Here is a 21,399-nt window from a genome sequence, read left to right as displayed (position 1 = left end):
AGACATCTTAAATTCAATATGTTCAAAACGGAACTCATTATCTTTCCCCTTAACCCCTCTCTGCCTCCTACCTTCCCTATTACTATAGAGGACAACACCATCTTGCTAGTCCATCGGGCTCAAAACCTAGGAATCATCCTGGATTCCTCACTGTCTCTTACCTCATACAGCCAAGTTATTGCCAAGGCCTATTTTTAAAAAATTTTTTGAAATTTATTTTAAACTTAAATACAAATTGAGAAAAGAAAAAAAAACATTGCCATGTACACAGCAAAACATGAGAGGATTCAATTTAAAGCAATAAACTTCCATTTCAAGAAAACCTACATAATAAATACTACACTTTGTTTTCAGAGCTGCCTCGCTTTTCTTTGCTTACTTGTAGGTTTTCTTTTGTTCTCTTCTGTTCACTTTTTATTTTATTTTCCCTAACCCCCAAGAAGGCTACAAATAAGCATGGAGATACACACACATATACACATACACACCCATATATACACTCATACACATATATGTAAGACCATACTATGCTTATTTCCACTTGTCATCTGCTTTTCTGAAGGGGATCAGCATCCTCCTTCATAAGTCCAAGTCTTCCCATGTTTTGCTAACTCAACCAGCTCATCATTTCCTACATCATGGCAATATTCCAACTAATTGCATTCTATCTGAGAGATTGTCTATAAAGTTTCCCCCCACCCCAATTTTCTGCATTCCTTCTACCCTTGGTTGCATAATTTTTATTTGTAGGAGAAAATTTTAATTTAAAATAATTAAAATAGTCCATTTTTCCACTTCAACAATGCTGTCACCTTATAATATGGTTTAAGGTCTGATACTACTGAATCTGGTTCCTTCACATCTTTTTCCCCTGGTTTCCTTGAAGTTCCTGACACTCTGCTCTTCCAAACGAACCCTGTTATTATTTTTTTTCTAACTCAGTAAAATAATTTTTAATAATTAATTTAGATGGCAATACATAAATAGATTAGTTAGGTAAAATTGTCATATTTTTAATATTGCCTTTACCTACCCATGAGCAATAAATATTACTTCAGTTATTTAGATCTAACTTTATTTGTATAAAAGTTGTTTTGTGTTTATATTCATATAGTTCATGTGTCTGTTTTGGCAGGCATACTCACAGGTTTTTTATACTGACTAGTTATTTTAAGTGGTCTAAAACAATATTGAATAATATGGCTGAAACATAGTGTAGTTCCCCTATTCTTGTCTTTTGATTAAATCTATTTTAGTTTTAACTTTGTCTGGGATCATGATGACTACCCCTGTTTTTTTTTTACCTAATAAATTCTACTCCTGAACTTTATTTTATGTTTGTGTGTCTCTCTCATTTTTATAGCATTTCCTGAAAGCAACATATTGTTGAGTTAAAATTTTTAATCTGCTATCAGTTTGCATTTTATGGGTAAATTCATCCCATTCACATTCTAAGCTATAATTTTTTGTTGTATATTTCCCTCCTTCCTATTTTTCCTCACTATCCTTCTCACCCTACTCCTATCCCTCCTCACTCCTCTGCTTTATTTTTTCCTGCCACTTTGCCTTCCTATTCCTTAACCTATCACCCTCCAAAAATCCCTCACTTATCTTCTCCCCCCACCCTTCTGTCACCCCACCACCCCCCCCATCCCCTTTTCCCTTACTTTTTTGTAGGGCAAGATACATTTCTATGGTCCATTGCCTGTGTATCTTATTTCCTAGTTGCATGCAAAAACTCTTTTTTGAACCTCTGTTTTTAAAACTTTGAGTTCCAAATTCTCTCCCCTCTTCCCTCCCGAACCACCCTCCCTAAGAAGGCAAGCAATTCGACATAGGCCACATGTGTATCATTATGTAAAACCCTTCCACAATATTCATGTTGTGAAAGACTAACTATATTTTGCTCCTTCCTATCCTATCCCCCTTTATTCAATTTTCTCCCTTGACCCTGTCCCTTTTTGAAAGTGTTTGTTTTTGATTACCTCCTCCCCCTATCTGTCCTCTTTTCTATCATCCCCCCTTTTTTATCTCCTTCCTCCTTCTTTCCTGTGGGTAAGATACCCAGCTGAGTGTGTATGTTATTCCCTCCTCAGGTCAAATCTAATGAGAGCAAGATTCACTCATTCCCCCTCGCCTGCCCCCTCTTCCCTTCCTACAGAACTGTTTTTTCTTGCCACTTTTATGTGAGATAATTTACCCCATTCTATCTCTCCCTTTCTCCCTCTCTCAATATATTCCTCTCTCATCCTTTAATTTGATTTTATATCATCCCTTCATATTCAACTCACCCTGTGCCCTCTGTGTGTATATATGTGTGTGTGTGTATATATATATATATAAAATACATGCATATATATATATGTATGTATATTCCCTTCAGCTACCCTAATACTGAGGTCTCATGAATTACACACATCATCTTTCCATGTAGGAATGTAAACAAAACAGTTCAACTTCAGTAAGTCCCTTATGATTTCTCTTTTCATGCTTCTCTTGATTCTTGTGTTTGAAAGTCAGAGTTTCTATTCAGCTCTGGTCTTCTCACTGAGAAAGTTTGAAAGTCCTCTATTTTATTGAAAATCCATATTTTGCCTTGGAACATGATACTCAGTTTTGCTGGGTAGGTGATTATTGGTTTTAATCCTAGCTCCATTGACCTCCGGAATATCATAGTCCAAGCCCTTTGATTCCTTAACGTAGAAGCTGCTAGATCCTGTGTTATCCTAATTGTGTTTTCACAATAGTCAAATTGTTTCTTTCTGGCTGCTTGCAGTATTTTCTCCTTGATCTGGGAGCTCTGGAATTTGGCGACAATATTCCTAGGAGTTTTCTTTTTGGGATCTTTTTCAGGAGGCGATCGGTAGATTCTTTCCATTTCTATTTTACCCTCTGGCTGTAGAATATCAGGTGAGTTCTCCTTGATAATTTCCTGAAAGATGATATCTAGGCTCTTTTTTTGATCATGACTTTCAGGTACTTCAGTAATTTTTAAATGATCTCTCCTGGATCTACTTTCCAGGTCAGTGGTTTTTCCAATGAGATATTTCACATTATCTTCCCTTTTTTCATTCCTTTGATTCTGTTTTATAATATCTTGGTTTCTCATAAAGTCACTAGCTTCCACTTGCTCCAATCTAATTTTTAAGGTAGTATTTTCTTCAGTGATCTTTTGGACCTCCTTTTCCATTTGGCTAATTCTGTCTTCCTAGGCTTTCTTCTCCTCATTAACTCTTTGGAGCTCTTTTGCCATTTGAGTTAGTCTATATTTTAAGGTGTTGTTTTCTTCAGTATTTTTTTGGGTCTCCTTTAGCCAGTCATTGACTTGTTTTTCACAGTTTTCTCACATCACTCTCATTTCTCTTCCCAATTTTTCCTCTACTTCTCTAACTTGCTTTTCCAAATCCTTTTTGAGCTCTTCCATGGCCTGGGACCAGTTCATGTTTTTGTTGGCGGCTTTTGATGTAGGCTCTTTGACTTTGTTGACTTCTTCTGGCTGTGTGTTTTGGTATTCTTTGTCACCAAAGAAAGATTCCAAAGTCTGAGTCTGAATCTGAGTCCATTTTCACTACCTGGCCATGTTCCCAGCCAACTTACTTGACCCTTGAGTTTTTCAGCAGGGTATGACTGCTCATAGAGTAGAAAGTACTTTGTCCCAAGCTTGAGGGGCTGTGCTGTTGTTTTCAGAGCTATTTCTACACAGCAAGCTCTGCCACACCAGTGCTACTCCTCCCCCAACAACCACCAACCCGGACTGGACTCAGATCTAAGCTGGCTCTGCACTCCTGCTCAGATCCGACACTTAATTCCTCCCACCAGGCAGGCCTGGGCCTGGAAGCAACTGCACTTGTAGCTCTGGAAGCAGCCTCAGAGCTGCACAACCTTCTGCTGCCCCCAGGGCGGTGGCCGAACCAGGAACTCCTTTCACTCAGTCACGGCAGCTTTTCCCACTAACCTTCTCTGTTGTCTTTGGTGTTTGTGGGTTGAGAAGTATGGTAACTGCCACAGCTCACTGATTCAGGGCGCTAGGGCCTGTTCCTCCTGGCTCCCAGTCTGGTTGGTCTGGGTGCAGCCCATGCTGAGCTCTGCTCCTTTCCCCTCCCAGCTCTGTGTGCGATAGACCTTACCCAGTGACCATCCAGGCTGTCCTGGGCTGGAGCCCTGCTTCCCTCTGCTATTTCATGGGTTCTGCAGTTCTAGAATTTGTTCAGAAACATATTTATAGGTGTTTGGAGGGACCTGGCGGGGAGCTCTTGCAAGTCCCTGCTTTCCAGTAGCCATCTTCAAAATCCCACTTTCTGCAGGAAGCTTCAACCCCCCTTAATTCCAGTGCTTTCTCTATTTTATTAATCCCTATTTCCAATTTAACCTGTCTATGGCTTGCTTTGCATAGATTTGTTAGCATGCTGTCTCCCTCATTAGAGTATAAGCTCCTTGGCAGCAAAGACTGTCTTTTGCATCTTTTTGCACAGTAAGCACTTAATAAATGTTTATTGAAATGAATTGAAATTTCTATGCAGTACGAGTATTATTATCCCCATATTTATACGAGGAAACGGTTGTTAGGGGAAGTTAAACGATTTGCTCACGCTTCCACTTTCAGTTGTCTACCTTTTCACTGGCCATTCCTGGTGCTTGGAATGCTCCCTCTTCTCTCCTCCTGTCTTTCATCAAGCCTCACCTCAAATCCCAATTTCTGCAGAAGATGATTCTCCACTGGTGCCCTCTCTTCTACTCTGAATAAATCTTACCTATACACAATTATTTGCGTGTTGTCTGAATGTAAGCTTCTTGAAGGCAGAGACCATATTGAAAGTGGGGAACCTGTGGTCTCAAGGCCACATGTGGCTCTCTAGGTCCTCAAGAGTAGCCCTTTGACTGAATCCAAACTTCACAGAACAAATCCCCTTAATGAAAGTATTTGTTCTGTAAAACTTGTACTCAGTCAAAAGGCCACACCCATGGACCTAGAAGGTCACTTGTGGTCTAGAGGCTGCAGGTTCCCTACCCCTGGACCATATATTTGCCTTTCTTTGAATCCCCAGAGCTTAGCACAGTGGTTGGCACATAGTAGGCACTTAGCAAAAGCTTGTTGGCTGACTGAGTCACACAGCTCTTAAGTTTCAGGTCTGGGACCTGAACCAAGGCATTCTGACTCTGAATTCAGTGCTTGTTCTATTCACCTCAGATGAGAAATGTGTACAGTTTATATCTAGGTGTATCTACCTTGCATACACTGATGGAGCAGTGGTTTAACTGGTTTAACTGGCTAGTTAATCCTCCTAAACACAAACACACACACACACACACACATATACACATCTTTCTCTCCATGGTTTCACTTTTTTTTTCTCATAAAAGGGGAAAAAACCCTGTACAAGTCATTATTATTAAGAGATCAATACTTTCTTCTAGGCGGCCAACCATGTATGTGTTCCTATGAATCAGAGGCTGAGGTATGAGAGGGTTTCTTTTTTTCCTTTGAGTTTTAACTTTTTATTTATTTACTTTTAGTTTCAGCACTCACTTTTATAAGATTTTGAGTTCCAAATTTTCCCCCTTCTTTCTCCACCCCCCTCCCCAAGATGGCATGCAATCTGATATAAGTTATACATTTACAATCTTATTAAACATTTCCACATTAGTCATGTTATAAAAGAAGAATCAGGAAAAAAGGGAAAAACCAGGAGGACAAAAAACAAAAAGAGAGAAAATAATACTCTTCGATCTGCGTTCAGATTCCAAAGTTCTTTCTCTGGATGTGGATAGCATTTTCCATGAGGAGTCTTTTGGAATTGTCTTAGATCATCATATTGCTGAGAAGAGCTATGTCTATCAAAGTTTATCATTGTACAATGTTGCTGTTACTATATACAATGTTCTCCTGGTTCTGTTCACTTCACTCAGCAACAATTCATGTAAGTCTCTTCAGGTTTTTTTTTTTTTGAAATCCACCTGCTCATCTTTTCTTATAAAGCAATACTGTTCCATCACAATCCTATAACACAACCTGTTTAGCCATTCCCTAATTGATGGCCGTCCCCTCAATTTCCAATTCTTTGCCACCACGAAAAGAGCTGCTATAAATATTTTTGTACGTGTGGGTCCTTTTCCCTTTTTATGATCTCTTTGGGATACCTAGTAGTGGATCAAAGGGTATGCACAGTTTTATAGCCCTTTGGGCATAGTTCCAACTTGCTCTCCAGAATGGTTGGATCAATTCACAACTCCACCAACACTGCATTAAGTGTTTCAATTTTCCCACATCTTCTGTGAGAGGGCTTCTGCTGTGCCCTCTTTCAGCCTTGCAGTTGGATTCAGCCACAGTAATCAACTTGATAATTGTTTTCTGCTTCTAAAACCTTTTCCAGCCCTTCCTGTACTGCTATAATGATACCATCAGATCAGAGAATCTTAAATCAAGACCTCAAAGGCTCTTCAGAGACCATCTAGTCCAACTCCTCATTTTATAGATGAGGATACTGAGGCCAAGGGAAATTAAGTGATTTTCCCAAGGTCATTCAGGTGGTAACTAGAAGAGGCAAGAATTGAAACCCAGGTGCTTTGATGACAGCAGATGCCTGAAGCTCGAGGAGTGGAACAACACAATATAGCAGAAAGGAGGCTGAATTTAGCAACAGATGACTAAGATACAAATCCTGGCTTCCATATTTACTAGCTGTGTGACCAGAGGCAAATCAGTTCTCTGAACCTCCATTTTTTTATTGGCGAAATGGGAATAATAGGCTTTGTACTTCCTGCATCACAAAATCATTATAAGGACAGGGTATATCTATGAGTTACATTGAGACCATTCAGTACCGATGCTTTGATTATACAGTAGAAACCCATTGATAACGAAAGTCCACTAAAATGACTTGGGTATTCTAAAGGTCAGATCACAAGCCCTCAATTAAAGTCATTTCATACAATGAAAGCCTGGTAAAGCAAAATCTCTTGATGTAGGAAATCTGCTGCCTAGCACAAGCTTTATAACAGCAATGATGATTCCTTACATTCCCATAGCACTTAATGGTTTTCAAATCAGTTACATATCCATTTCCTTATTTAATCTTCACATAAACCCAGCAAAACAGGTAGGGCAGGCATTGTCAGCCCCATTTGATATATGAGAGTCCTTAGAGGTCATCTGGTCCAAACCCATCGTTGTATAAATGAGCCCAGATCCCAGAGAAGGGAAGTAATTTGCTCAAGGATACGAGGAGTAAAAGTGAATTCAAACCTGGATCCTTTTGTTCCAAATCCAGTGCCCTTTCCACTGCCATTGTCTGGCATATAAAACAGAGAAAGATTACATGATTTGCTCATGGTTATAGAACCAGTAAGTGGTAGGACTAGACATAAACCTAGGTCTTCAGATTCTATATCCAGGAGTCATTCCACTCTACCATGATGTCTCTCAACATTGGCAAAGGCTCCACAATTTATGTGTGCCCATGTATAAATATATATGTGTGTATATATATATATATATATATATATATATATATATATGTATATATACATATGTGTGTGCATATATGTGTGTGTGTGTCTGTGTATATCAAAAACCTAGAGAGACATATATAAATGAATGAGAAAAAAATAAAGGAAACAAAGGATTCTGAGGTGTGGGGTGGGAAGAAGTAGTAAGGCAGTAGGTTGCAGACATGAGGGACAACCCGTCATCAGGAAGTGAAATTTTGCATGTGAGGACCATCAAGAAGACTAGTCTAGCTAGATAGACTGTGGTGTGAGCAAAAGAGAATAAGTACAATGGTGTGAAAAGATAATCTAGGGCCAGGCTGTGAAGGGCTTTAAAAACCAGAATTTATATTTAATCTCAAAGGCAATGGGGAGCCATTGGAATTTATTGAGCAGGAGAGGAACATAGACCTACACTGTAGGAAAATCATGTCAGCAACTGCGTGGATAGGAAAAGGGAGAGACTCGAGGTGTGGAGACTAACGAGGAGACTGTTACCATAGTCTGGGCACGACGTGATGAAGGCACAAATAAGGCGATAGGGTAGTGGACGTGTTGATGCAGAGATGGGAACATATGGGAAAGATGTTATGGAGGAAGAATTTATGATTTGGCAACTGATGCTTAGACATGAAATAAAGTTCAATTCAATTTAAAAATAAGCCTAGTGACAGTCTCTGTTCTCTGAGGCCTGACTTAGCTGAGCACAGAACATCTTATCGCTAAGAAGTTGACTACCTCATCTCATTTAATCCTCACCACAGTCCGGTGCTATTATTGTTCCCAATTGACAGGTAAGGAAACTGAGGCAATCGTACCCTATCTAAAAAACCCAACATGATAGCAGACTTCAAGTATTTGAAAGGGCTGTCATGTGGAAGAGTGATTAAACTTGTGTTGCTTGGCGCCAGAAGGTAGAATAGAAAGAATGGGCAGAAGCTGCAAAGTACTACAGGAAAACTTCCCAAGAGTAAGAACCAATCACAAGCGACATGGACTGTCTCGAAAAGTGGTTGTTTCCATGTTACTAGAGATTATGCGACCGTACATATAATAATACACTGAACTCATCCTTGATGGGATATGGTTTTCATTATAAATGTCAGTTGCTATGCTATTTTGGTCTTTAGGGGATCCTGTGGTACTCGGTTCAGCGTCTATGTGACACAGCTGTTCTTCCCTGTGATGTCGCTGTCTTTGTGACCCAGGAATGCTGCCCTAAGGAGGCTTCTGTGCTATGTGGGGATAGTCAGTCATACTAGGTACTTTATGTTGTTGGTTTTTTTCTGTTTCTTTGTACCTGATTTAGTTTTGTTGGCAGGGGAGGGGAGAGGGGAGAGGGTATAAGAATACCTGTTACTCACTTTGCTGTTCTTACTTCAAACCCAAGCCTCCGTTTCATCTCTGTCCCATTCCATTCCCTCATCTCTCCACTTCTCATTTTTCTTTCTTATCACTTCAGTCTCCTTTTCCAAGTTTCTCCTCTTCTCAGCTTTCACTCCCAGAAACTTGACTTTTGTAACCATAGGCAGCCAATAAAAGTGCTGTTTTCCTTCTGGTTGGCAGAGTGACCAATCACATCACATCTGGTATGATATTTCATTCTAATGACATTGTCTATTCATTGCTTTGTAAATGCTGGGGAGAAACTCTGATTACCTATTTTCATAGCACTATTCATAGGTTTTTTCTTTCCTACCAGTCACCCCTTCTCTTCTTTCTTCCTTTCCCTTTCTCCCTTTTGTTCCTCCTCTTTTCCCTCTTTCCCTTTTCACCCTTTTTCTTTTTTTCCTTTCTCCCTGAGTTTGGCACTATTTTGGATGTTTATGGTTATTAAAAGGCTCCCATGAGTACATATGTGTACATACACATAAACACACACGCACGGGAATCTGTGAATAACAGATCAATTTTCCAAAGACATTATTTGCCTGTAATGTACACATAACTAAGAAACAACCCAATTTAGTGGAAAACACACTGGCTTTTGAGCCATAAGACCCTTATTCTAGTCCTGTCTGTCACTAACTAGCTACATGACCTTGGGTATCTGCTCATCTGGGAGCCTTGGTTTCCTTATCCATAAAAAGAAGGGGTTGAAATACATGACTTCAAAGATCCCTTTAAATGCAACCATTCTCTGAATCTATGATACCCTCATTACTGTGTCTGAATATGTAGTACCCATCATTTCAACAATACTGAGTTGAAAGACAGTCTGAATCTCACCAGGCTTTCTGGACTCAAAACTATTCAGTTTAATAGGCTCTGGCAGCACTTTTATTCCACTTAGAAGGATAGTCTTTCACTTTGTGGTCGATGTTTCTGAAGTAAATAATTTGAAGAGATTCTTAAATTTACTCTACTTATTATCCTTATAAAAATCTTATAGTCCTATCTGCCTTAGGTTCTGAATCGTTTTAAATTGAATGTGTGGCAGCTCAAAGAAAAGCGCTTTGTAAATATCAATGAGAAATTGAGAAATCAAGTTTCTGGTCAGTGACATGGGCCAGAACTGACTCAGTTGTGAATCAATGACCAACTCAAAACAGTTACTGTAATCTTATAAACAGGAGAACAGCTCCGTGTTATGAAATTTGGAGGAAGAGAAAGGCAGTTACAGTTCAGCTACTGTTGTAATGTTTTATTTCAAGGAAAAGGCAGGCAGGTTGCCAGTATAGTAAATCCTTATTCATCTAGAACAGCTTCTGATGAATAGAATGTTCTAGATAATTGCATATTTCTACTTTAGAGCTTCCTCACATATCACTTAAGGGTAACCAATTTTCAAAGAACTAGGATATTAAAAATGGATTCTGTTCAAATTAAACAGAACATAATTTAATCTTGGATGATTCACATGGCTAGTTACGATATGATGCTTCAGTGCTATTATAATGAACTTCACTTATTATTATTTACTGCTATTGTAAAACCAAGTAAAAATTTCATTGTTTTTGGTTTGTTAGAAATTTCTGTGCCAGTAGAATGCATCTGAGATTTTTTTTGTAACTCTAAGCTTTGTAGAAGAAAACAGACTATAAAAGTTTTGGATTGTAACAGTCACTTAAAGGAATAGGAGAAACGGAGGGCAAAAGCATGTAAAGAAGCATGTTGACACAGATACTCTCTGATTAGAGATAGGGCCTAAGCATCATATTCTAAGCCCAGTACAAACTTGAGCCACAGGCCTGTCCAAGGCTTCATCATTTTTTTTCCCCTTGTTCTTCCACCACATACAGACTTTTAAAGTGTTTTTCTCTTGTCCCATTCCTAGCCACATATGTAATTTCATGATTGCCTTGGTGTGGTCTCTCTGATTCCCTTTTACCTTTGCATATTATATAGCCCATCAATGCCTCCTCCTTCTGTGTGATTCTTGTCTGTGTGCAAATTCGGTGTTAAGGATCTAACCAATGTCCCGATGACCTTCCTTGAGGTAACGTCAGTATTGTTCATTTCTTCTGGCAGTATAACAACTCACCGGTTGTTAGGCAAAGTTTTCACAGTTAGAATATGAGTAATTGGATTAATGGTTATAGATGGTCTAAAACTGTGATTCTAAGCACCCTTTGCTGGTTTTCTCACTGTCACTTTGGAAGACAAAAGGGGCCACAGAGATGGAGGAATGTTTCGTATTTTCTATTTGTTTTATAAGATTGTTGGGGCTAAAGAATTGATTAACATTTGACCAACCTGCTGGTAGTGACGCTGTCCACATATAGTTAAATTGGTCCTCAGATCACAGAATCAGCCTGCTGTTGGACAAAACAAGAACCCTTCTCAGCATCATAGAACCTGCCAAAGTTTGTGGTATAATCTTGTTGCTGCTCAGTTGTTTCAGTCATGTCCAACTCTTTGTGACCCCATTTGGGGTTTTCTTTGCAAAGATACTGGAGTGGTTTGGCATTTCCTTCTCTAGCTAATTTTACAGATGCGGAAATTGAGGCAAACAGGGTTAAGTGACTTGCCTAGGGTCACCCAGCTAGTAAGTGTCTGATGTCAGATTTGAACCCAGGAAGAGCAATCTCTCTGACTCCAGACCCAGCGATCTATCCACTGTGCTGCCACCTAGCTGCCCTGTTTTGGTATAAATAGCCTCTAAGAACTCAGAGTTACATCCATATCATGATGGAGCATGAATGGAGATTCATAAATCATAAAATAATGGTTTATATTTTATTCCAAAATTGTATTCTTTATTCCTATGATTAGTCCAAATCATGGTATTGTCCAATTAATGCCCTAGATTTACATAGCATGGCATAGTGGATAGAGTACTGGTGGATTCAATACCTGATCCACAGAAAATCACTTAATTCCTCAGTGCCCTAGGTACTCCCTAAGACTATAAATGGCAAAGCAGCTGATAATCTGCATTGGTAGAGATAATTTCCTCATTGGGAATTTCCTACCCAAATGAAATAAGGAAATCATAGGTCTGATCTCCCAATCCCTCAAAAAGCTTTTGTTCTAATGGACCAACATGTGAACATTTTGTAGTTCAAATTGGTTTCAATTTAGGCCATTGAAGAAAGCTCAAATCAGGTAATGTAATATCCCTGCTACTATTCCTCTATTTTCTTAAACTTTTTTTTCTGCTAATGGTAATTTTATAGCATCACAGGATTTGGAGCTAGAAGGGATCTCAAATCATTTAATCCAAACTCCTCATTTGACAAATGAAAGAACAGGCCAGGCAAGTTTTGACCTGGCAGGGGGTAGCAAGCAGTAGAGTTGGATTTAAATCCAGGTCATCCTACTCTAAGTCCACGGCTCCTTCCTCCACAGCACATGGCCATACCTTTATTTTCTCTCTTTTCAGGATGAAAGGCTTAGATAATTTGACCTTATAAAGTGATACCTTTGGCAGTAGCTTTTCTGATTCTAATACTCATCCTTTTCTCATCCTTTTTTCCCTCTGCCCAAGAAAACAAACTCAATTGAAACTTTTCTTTCCAAAGTCATCAGTTACCTCCTAATTATTCAACCCATCAACCTTTTTTTCAGTCTTCATCATCCTTGACTTCTCTGTTGATTTTGAAAGGACTGACCTGTTCCCCTACTAGATATGCTCTTTTCTGCTGACTTTAGAGATAGCACTTTCTTTGGTTCTCTCTTACTTCTCTCAGTACTTGTTCTCTGTCTGCTTTGTGGATTCCTCATCTTCTTCCTGAATTCTTAATTTCTGTGTTCTCCCAAGGTAAGCCCTTGACCCTCTTCTCTTGATACTCTGTGCTCTATCCCATGGCAAGTTTGTTCAGTATTATGGATGGCTTCAACTACCACCTCAAAGTAGATAAATCCCAAACCTTTATCTAACCCCTCTTCTGAGCCTTAGATGGGTATTTCCAGCTATCTTCCCAGTACAACCTGGATTCCAACCGATACCTCATATTCAGTGTCTCAAACTGAACTTATTATCTATTCCCACAAATACATTCCTTCTTCTAAATTCATTATTTGTATTTAAGGAACTACCATTCAGCCAAGTCTCTCACGCCTGCAACTTTAAAGTTATCTTTTACTTTTCCCTGCTCTTCATTTTTTATACTTGATCAGTTACCAAGTCTTACTTAATTCCCTTTCTTGTTATTGAGTCATTTCAGTCATGAAACCATTTGGGGATTTTCTTGGCAAAGTTATACTGGAGTGATTGGCCATTTCCTTCTCCAGCTCATTTTACACATGAGGAAATTGAGTCAAACAGGTTTAAGTGACTTGCCAAGGATCATGCAGCTAGAAAGTATCTGAGACTGGATTTGAACTCAGGAAGATGAGTCTTCCTAGTTCTAAGCCCAGAGCTCATCCACTACACCACATAGGGCTCCCCATTTCCTACTGAGTAACATTCTAATACCTTTGATTGGTAGTTAGGGCTCTACCCATTATATCACCCTGTTACCCTTTTTGGCTTATGTCCTGTTACTATTCTCATGTACTTTATGAAAATCTGTCCTGCAAATTCATCTTGTGTCCTGCTACCTCCATCCATTTGGCCAGACTATGTTCTATTCCTGGAGTGCGCCTTCACCTATTGTATGGAGCCACTGATCCTTTAAAGCCCAACTGACATATCCTCCCATAAAGTTTTCTCTGATCTTGGTGGGCAATGACCTTCTTCTTTTGGTCTTTGTTTTCTACCTTTTTCTTTTGGCATATACTGTTCTGATCTTTTAGCATATACTATTCTGATCTTAGAAATTAAAATTGGGAGCTGGAAGAGGTCATAAAATCATAGATTTAAAACTAGAAGAGATCTCAATAGTTATCTAGTCCAACTTCCTCAATATACAGATGAGGAAACTGAGCCCCAAGTTTAAGTAATTTTTTCACTTGTTCAGTCATTTTAGTCATGTCCTACTCTTTGTGATGCCAGTTAGGGTTTTCTTGGCAAAGATACTGGAGTGGTTTGCCATTTCCTTCTTCAGCTCATTTTATAAACAAGGAAACTAAGGCAAACAGGGTTTAGTGACTTGTCCAAGGGTCACCTAGCTAAGAAGTGTCTGAGGTCATATTTGAACTCAGGTCTTCCTAACTACAGGCCTAGAAATCTATCCACTGAGCTATGTTAAATAATTTGCCTAAGACTATCTAACTAATAAGTGACAGTGGTGGGATTTGAACTCAGGACCTCTGAGTGCAAATCCATTGTTCTTTCCATTGGCTATTATCCTCCTATTAGAATGAAAGCTCATGAGGATAGACATACTCTTTTATCTAAACTTCACATCTCCCCCAGTGCCGGGAATGGTAGGCACACACTAAATGTTGAATAACCCAGTGAAATGAATGGTTTTAAAAACTAGATGATTCTTGTGTGTCCCAGTGCTTTTTAAAATGCCTTTTGTGTTCCTGGCTGCCTGATTTGTACTTGGAGCCAAATATCATGGATAGTGTGAGCTTGTGTGTTTAAACACACATGTGTGTTTGATAGAGAAAATGTAAATCTTCTCTTTCCCATAGACAACAATCCTGCTCCCTCGTCCCCATCTTTCAGGTCTCCTCTGTAATGTGGAGAGCATAGGTTCAAGTCCTCGCTTACATGTGGGCCTGTCAATTCTCCAGTAGAAATAACATCGAGGCTTTCACTGTCCCACCTGGGGAAGTTTCTAACAATTTGTTGCTTTGTCTTTTCCCCAGTCCATGCACAAGAGACTCTGGGACTTTGAGGTGTGAAAGTGTGTACCTTAGGGAGTCTGTCAGGTGATAAGTCGTATTTTTGAATAAAATAAACCAAGACTTATCAAGGACCTACTATGCTCCAAGCACTAGCCATCCAGCAAGAAGAATACTCTGTGCTCTCAGTTTATAGAAAGCAGTGACTCACCATCCAGAATATTGTTTGCTCTATTTCTGAATAGCTCCAGCCTCACACATCCTGCCCAGGTTGTGCTTATCTTTCCATAAATATCCTCAAGTGTGAGCTACAATTTAAGCTAATTTGTGTTGTGGTGGTGGTCTTTTCCTCCCTTGTGGCAGTACTGTTACAACCTGGGCTAGAGTCTCCCAGATCTTTAGCCACCCCCCAAAAAAAATTCCTGGATTTTGACTGGACAGGACTTGGTTACTCAATGGTATTTTTGGTCCTCTGAATATTGGAACATAGGACTTTCAGTCATCCCTTCTTCTGTTGATCAGAGAAGTGAATAAAGGAGCCAGAGGACACAGATGTTCCTAACTGATGAGCAGGCTAGAAAGGTAAATCAAGGCCTTTACTTTTTGTAGTAGACAAAGTGATGAAGGGAAGCACAGCAGTGGTCACAGAGCTGACCTCTGAGTGAAGAGGACCTAGAGTCAAGTCATGTCTCTGACATACATTGTGTGACTCTGGGTAAGTCACTTAACCTCTCAGTGTCCCAGACAACTTTCTAAGACTATAAATTTGGGGGTTTCCCAGACCAATGAAATCACAGGGCCAGTCACTCCTCTCCCCTCCCCCTCTAAAGATTAAACAGGGAGAATAGATTGCTTATGATTGAAGAGCAAAAAAGCTTGTGCCCTTTTGTTAGGGAGCTATCTAGTTCTTCCCCCCCACCCCCACCGCCTTACATCTGTACTCTAGTCAGATATATATGTACAGTTATCCCTTCCACATCACAACTTTTCCCATCACGGTTTCAATATATCATGGGTCAGCATAAAAATTTAAGTGGGAATTTTTTGGAGTTTTGCAGAAGCTGCAGTTGATACATGAAGGCCAGTAGACAACACAGAAAAAGTTTAGAAACTCAGAAATGTATAGAATGTATGTATTGTGTTGTATAATATCAACCCAAATTTTACAATAAAAGGGTACCTTGATGTGGAAAGGATAACTGTTTTTGTCTCAGTCCTCAAACCTGAGTCTTGCACTCTGAGAACTTACTCTCTGAGGCCATAGATATAGAAGATATTAGGTTTGTTCTGACTCTTTCTTGGACTATTGAAATAGCCTTCTTAAAAAAAACAGAAATAGCCCTCTAAGTGGTCATGGCACTTTCAATTTCTCCCCTCTCCAATCCATTCTTCTCACCAATGCCTTGACTCTGATTATAATACTCCTCTGATCAAACATCTTCAAGGTCTCCCTATTGCCCTCCGAATAAAAAGTATAAACCCTTCATTCTGGCATCCAAGGCCCTCCACAGTGTGGCTTCAATCTATCTTTTGAGCTTTATCTTACAATACTCACCTTCATACTCCTATAACTTAGCCAAATTGAATTACTCTCTATCCCCTGTACTTGTCTTTCCCCTTTCATCAGCTTGTCTTTGTTCTTTCCCGGTTGCGTGCCTAGAATGGAATCTCCCTATTCTTTCCTTCAGAACACAATCAGGCTCTCTCCTTCATAAAGCTTTTCCTCTAGTTGTAAAGGACCTCTCCCTCATCAGATTTTCTTTTTTTTTTTAAATTGACATAAAATGTATTTTCTTTTTTCTTTAACTTTTTCTTTTTCCCCCAATTGCTTGCAAAAACAATTTTTTGTCATTTTTTTTTAAATTTTGAGTTCCAAATTCTCCTTTCTCCCCAACACACATGGAGAAGGCAAGAAATCTGATATAGGTTATATATGTGTAGTCATGTAAAACATATTTTTATGTTAGTCATGTTGTGAAAAGAAACACAGACCAAAAAAATTGCACAAAAAATAAAGTGAAAACAATATGCTTCAGTCTGCATTCAGACTCCGTCAGTTCTTTCTCTGAAGGTGGATAGCATTCTTCATCATGAGGTCTTTGGAATTGTCTTAGATCACTGTATCGCTGAGAAGAGCTAAGTCATTCACAGTTGATCATCATATAATATTGCTGTTACTGTGTAAAATGTTCTGGTTCTGCTCATTTTGGTTTGCATCAGTTCACATAAGTGAACAAGTCCAGGTTTTTCTGAGAACATTCTGCTAATTATTTCTTATGGTACAATAGTATTCTGTTACAATCATAGACCACACAGCCATTCCCCAATTGATGAGCATTTCCTCAATTTCCAATTCTTTGCCACCACTAAAAGAGCTGCTGTCAATGTTTTTGTACATATGGGTCCTTTTCCTTTTTGTTTTTTTTTTTTTTGTCTCTTCAAGATACAGACCTAGTAACAGTATTTCTAGGTCAAAGGGTTTGCATGGTTTTATAGCTCTTTGGGCATAGTTCCAAAATGCTCTCCAGAATGGTTCAATTGGTTCACAACTCCACCAATAGTACTTCGGTGTCTCAATTTTCTCACATCCACTCCAATATTTGTCATTTTCTTTTTCTGTCATATTAGTCGATCTGATGAGTGTAGGCTGATACATCAGAGTTGTTTTAATTTGTATTTCTCTAATAAATAGTGATTTAGAGCATTTTTTTGTTTTTAAAGTTCCATTTTTATTTAATCTGAGAGCAAGCTTACAAATTCTGAGTGCTAATGTACCCAAAACACATGAGTATACACATTACATTAGTCCATTGAAGATTTGAATTGCTGTTTCTGAAAGAGTTCCTTCAGTTGCTGGTCAGTTGTGGCCTCCTCCTGCTGCATTAGCTCAACTGTTCCTTTGGTCACTCCCCAGGCCTGGACATGGGAGGACAGTATGGCCTACCAGAGGCCAGAGGTAGAAACTCCTAGTACTCTCTCCTTGCCCTTGCTCTAATCCAGGGCTTGGTGTGCATGCTCAAACCACTCCCCCAGCTGCCATGTTTTTCAGAAGCATCAGGCAGGAAGTCCCTTTCAGGAGCTAGCTCCCCTGCAATTGCTGTCATGTGATAAGGCTCAAATCTACAGCAGCCTCCAATGTACCTGACACCCAAGTTGTAGGCTTCCCTGGCATATTTTTGAATATCCCATCTGGTAGTAACTCTGGGTTTTGACCAAATGGAAATTCTGGGAGATCAATAAATCCTTGTTTGACACAGTCTGGAGTATGGTAAGCCAATGGCTGTGTCATCAATTGGGCTTTTAATCTGGCAGAGCTCCAAACCTTCTTTCATGAGTTTCACAGTTTTTAAACTAATTGTGGGGTCAAAATGGCAGTTCACGCCAACAATGGAAGCTCCTGCTTTGACCAGCCACACTGCACATTCTCCAGGCAACACACCATGCAGATCTCCTTCTGGGCCAATGGACATGGTAGAAGCCACTGGCTTTCCAGATTCTTTTAAGGCTTCAACTGCTCATACAGCTTCTTCAATCTGCTCAAAATGCTCAGCAATCAGAAAGTCCACCTTGTTTTTCATAAAGACCTCTAACTGTTGACGGAAAATTTTTTTCACTTCAATTTCACTCTTGCAACTCAGGTATGACAGTGTCTGACTAACTCCACCAGCAACCAAAGTGTCTCCTTCTGCAGCCACCTCCAGGGCAATGTCACAAGCAGCTTCGTTCACTTTCTGCCCAGATATTTTCTCAGCAACATAATTCCCTCTATTTTCCAGCTTGTCCTCACTAGCTGAGAAGGTGAAGGTTCACATGACATTTGAGCCTGCTTGAAGAAATTCCCAATGAAGCTGTCGCACTGCTTCTAGGTGTTCAACTGCAGCTTCTGGAGTCCAGGGTCCCACTTTCACATATCTTCTTTTCTCAAGGGCAAAGACAAATCCCCCATCTCCAATTACAATCTCTCCAGAATCCAAACGCTGGAGAATTCCCTTCTTCATCTTTTTGCCTCCGGTGGATACCATCTCTCAGATCTGTATCCTGGCTTTTCACTGGGTCCAGGTCGGGGAAGTGGCTGCTGTGTTGGCTAGGGAAGCAGCAAGAAGTAGCCTAGAGCATTTTTTAAATATGACCATAGATAGTTTTGATTACTTGATCTGAAAACTGCCTGTTCATATCCTTTGACATATCAATTCATATCAATTGAGGAATAACTTGTATTCTTATAAATTTGATTCAGTTCTCCACATATTTGAGAAATGAAACATTTACCAGAGAAACTTTCTTCAAAATTTTTTTCACAGTTATGATTACTGTATATTTTCCTCTGTACAATTCCATCCTCAAGAGTGTTTTGTTTCCTATGACTGCTTCCTTCTGTCAGCTCCCCACTTCTCTTATCCCCTTCCCCTCCTACTTTACTGTAGATAGATTTCTATACCCAATTGAGTGTGTATGTTATTCCCTCTTTAAGTCAATTCTGAAAGAGTAAGGTTCAAGCATTCCCCACCACACACACACACCTCCTCCATATTCCCTTCCACTTCAAAAGCTTTCACATCTCTTTTATGTGAGATAATTTACTCCATTCTACCTCTCCCTTTCCCCTTTTCCCAGTGCATTCCCTTTTCTCATCTCTTAATTTTAATTTTATTTTTTTAGATATCATCCCTTCATATTCAACTCACACCCATGCCCTCTTTCTATGAATGCTCCTTATTGCCCTAATAATGAGAAAGTCCTTAAGAGTTGCAAGTATCATCTTCCCATATAGAATATAAACAGTTTAACCTCATTGAGTTCTTTATGATTTCTCTTTCTTGTTTATCTTTTTGTACTTCTATTGGGTCTTGTATTTGAAAGTCAAATTTTCTGTTCAGCTCTGGTCTTTTTGTTAGGAATATTTGAAAGTCCTCTATTAAATTGAATATCCAATTTTCCCCCGAAGGATGATACTCAGTTTTGCTGGGAAAATGATCCTTGGTCATAATCCTTTGCCCTCCAGAATATCATATTCCAAGCCCTCCAATCCTTTAATGTAGAAGCTGCTCAATCTTGTGTTATCCTTACTGTGGTTCTACGATATTTGAATTGTTCCTTTCTGGCTGTTTACAATATTTTCTCCTTAACCCGTGTGTTCTGGAATTTGGCTATAATATTCCTGGGAGTTTTCATTTTGGAATCTCTTTCAGGAAGCGATAGGTGGATTCTAAATTGAGAGAATCCACTAAATGCGCTCCTGAAAGAGATCCCAAAATGAAAACTTTTCTTCATATTTTCAATAGTACTTTTTCTTGTTTGGTCTTTTATACTTATTATCATCTGCCATGTAGTATTAAATTTGTCAAGGAGAAACTAGATTCAAATGAAATATTTGTAAAATGCTTAGTACAGTGTCTGACACATAGTAGGCTCAGAATAGATACAAATTTCCTATATACAAGCAACAGAAGAAAAGAGAAAAGGTTGGTTACTCAAACAAGACCTTTGAACAGTCAGTTGAAAAACCTATTGTGCTGGACTGAGAGAAATACAGTCAGGGTGGTGATGACAGGAAGAACCAGGATACCCATATTCAGTTTGGGATTATCCAAGATTGACAGCCTTCTCCTGGAGAAATGGAAATGTTAATCTTCTCCAAAATGCTTCCTATCACCACCACCCAAGGTTGGGCCCTGGGGCAGGAAGGGCTAACCAAGGCAAATTTCTGTCTCCTACTCTGCAGGAAATATAACCCAGTCCCCTTGGGTGAAATTTCCATAGATAAGTATCTGATTTGATTCTTAAGATCCCTATAGCAAAACAAGAATAGCATTTACACTCCCTGTCTCATAGGGCTGTTGTGAGGACCAAATTAAATAATGAATGCAAAGTGTTATATTAATGTCAGTTTTCTGATCTGTAAAATGGGGATAATAGCACTACCTGCTTCATGGGTTGTGAGGATTAAACAAGATGGTGTATGTAAGGATTTTGTAAACTTTAAAACACTTTATAAATGTGACCTACAGTCAGTATAACATATAAATTACATTACAGTGTAGTCATTTTGTCCTTTGGACATGTCCTTTGGACATGCTCTCCATGCTATAGAGTCTGGTCAATATATAACCTGAGGCTAGGCAGCTCTGGGTAGCTGCCAATCTTGTGGCTTCATCTGGATCATGAAAGGGCAGCATAATAATGGTAATAATGATGATGATAGTGATAACTGGGATTTATATGGTGCCTACTATGTGTCAGACACTGTGCTAAGCATTTTACAAATACTTCATTCGAACCTCACAACAACTGTGGGAGGTAGGTGCTATCATCATCTCCATTTTACAGTAAAAGAAACTGAGGGAGAGGTTATGTGACTCACTCAGGGTCACACAGCCAGCAAGTAACTGAGGACAGTTTCCTAACTCCAGGTTCATTGCTCTTTCCACTATCCAGCTAACGGACTAGCTATGGCTTGTGATTTGGACTTGAGTAATCCCACCAAGGGTTCAGAGAGTCCATAGTTCACAAGCTCAAGCCATTTATCAAGGAGTTCCTCTGAAGATGGCAGCAAGAGGCCTGAGATGCCAAGCAGCATAGCTGGGAGAGAAGCCAGGAATCAAGGGAACCTGGGGGGTCGCCATAGTGGAGTCAACAAAGCCAAATGGGAGGAAACGGTGTCACTGACAGAGCAGCCAGGGGAGGAACAGCCAACTAGTGATGGAAAAAAAGAAAGTAAGCTGCATACTGATGGCCCTGGCAAGAGCAGATGCCTCTCTTAGGCCATGGAGGTCTACTGCCCACACTTCTTAAAGG

General features: G+C 39.5%; 1 protein-coding gene and 1 pseudogene across 1 annotated transcript in view; one reads left to right on the top strand and one right to left on the bottom strand.

Moving 5' to 3' along the window:
- Positions 1–21,399, top strand: part of TMOD1 (tropomodulin 1) — a 143,115-nt gene that overhangs the window by 10,238 nt on the left and 111,478 nt on the right. The window lies entirely within an intron of this gene.
- On the bottom strand, positions 17,407–18,626 carry LOC118841510 (annotated as a pseudogene).

Source organism: Trichosurus vulpecula, chromosome 1, assembly GCF_011100635.1.
Source record: "Trichosurus vulpecula isolate mTriVul1 chromosome 1, mTriVul1.pri, whole genome shotgun sequence".
NCBI classification, from domain to species: Eukaryota; Metazoa; Chordata; class Mammalia; order Diprotodontia; family Phalangeridae; genus Trichosurus; species Trichosurus vulpecula.
Note: the sequence above shows the minus strand (reverse complement) of the source record. Positions and strands in the feature narration are given on the sequence as shown.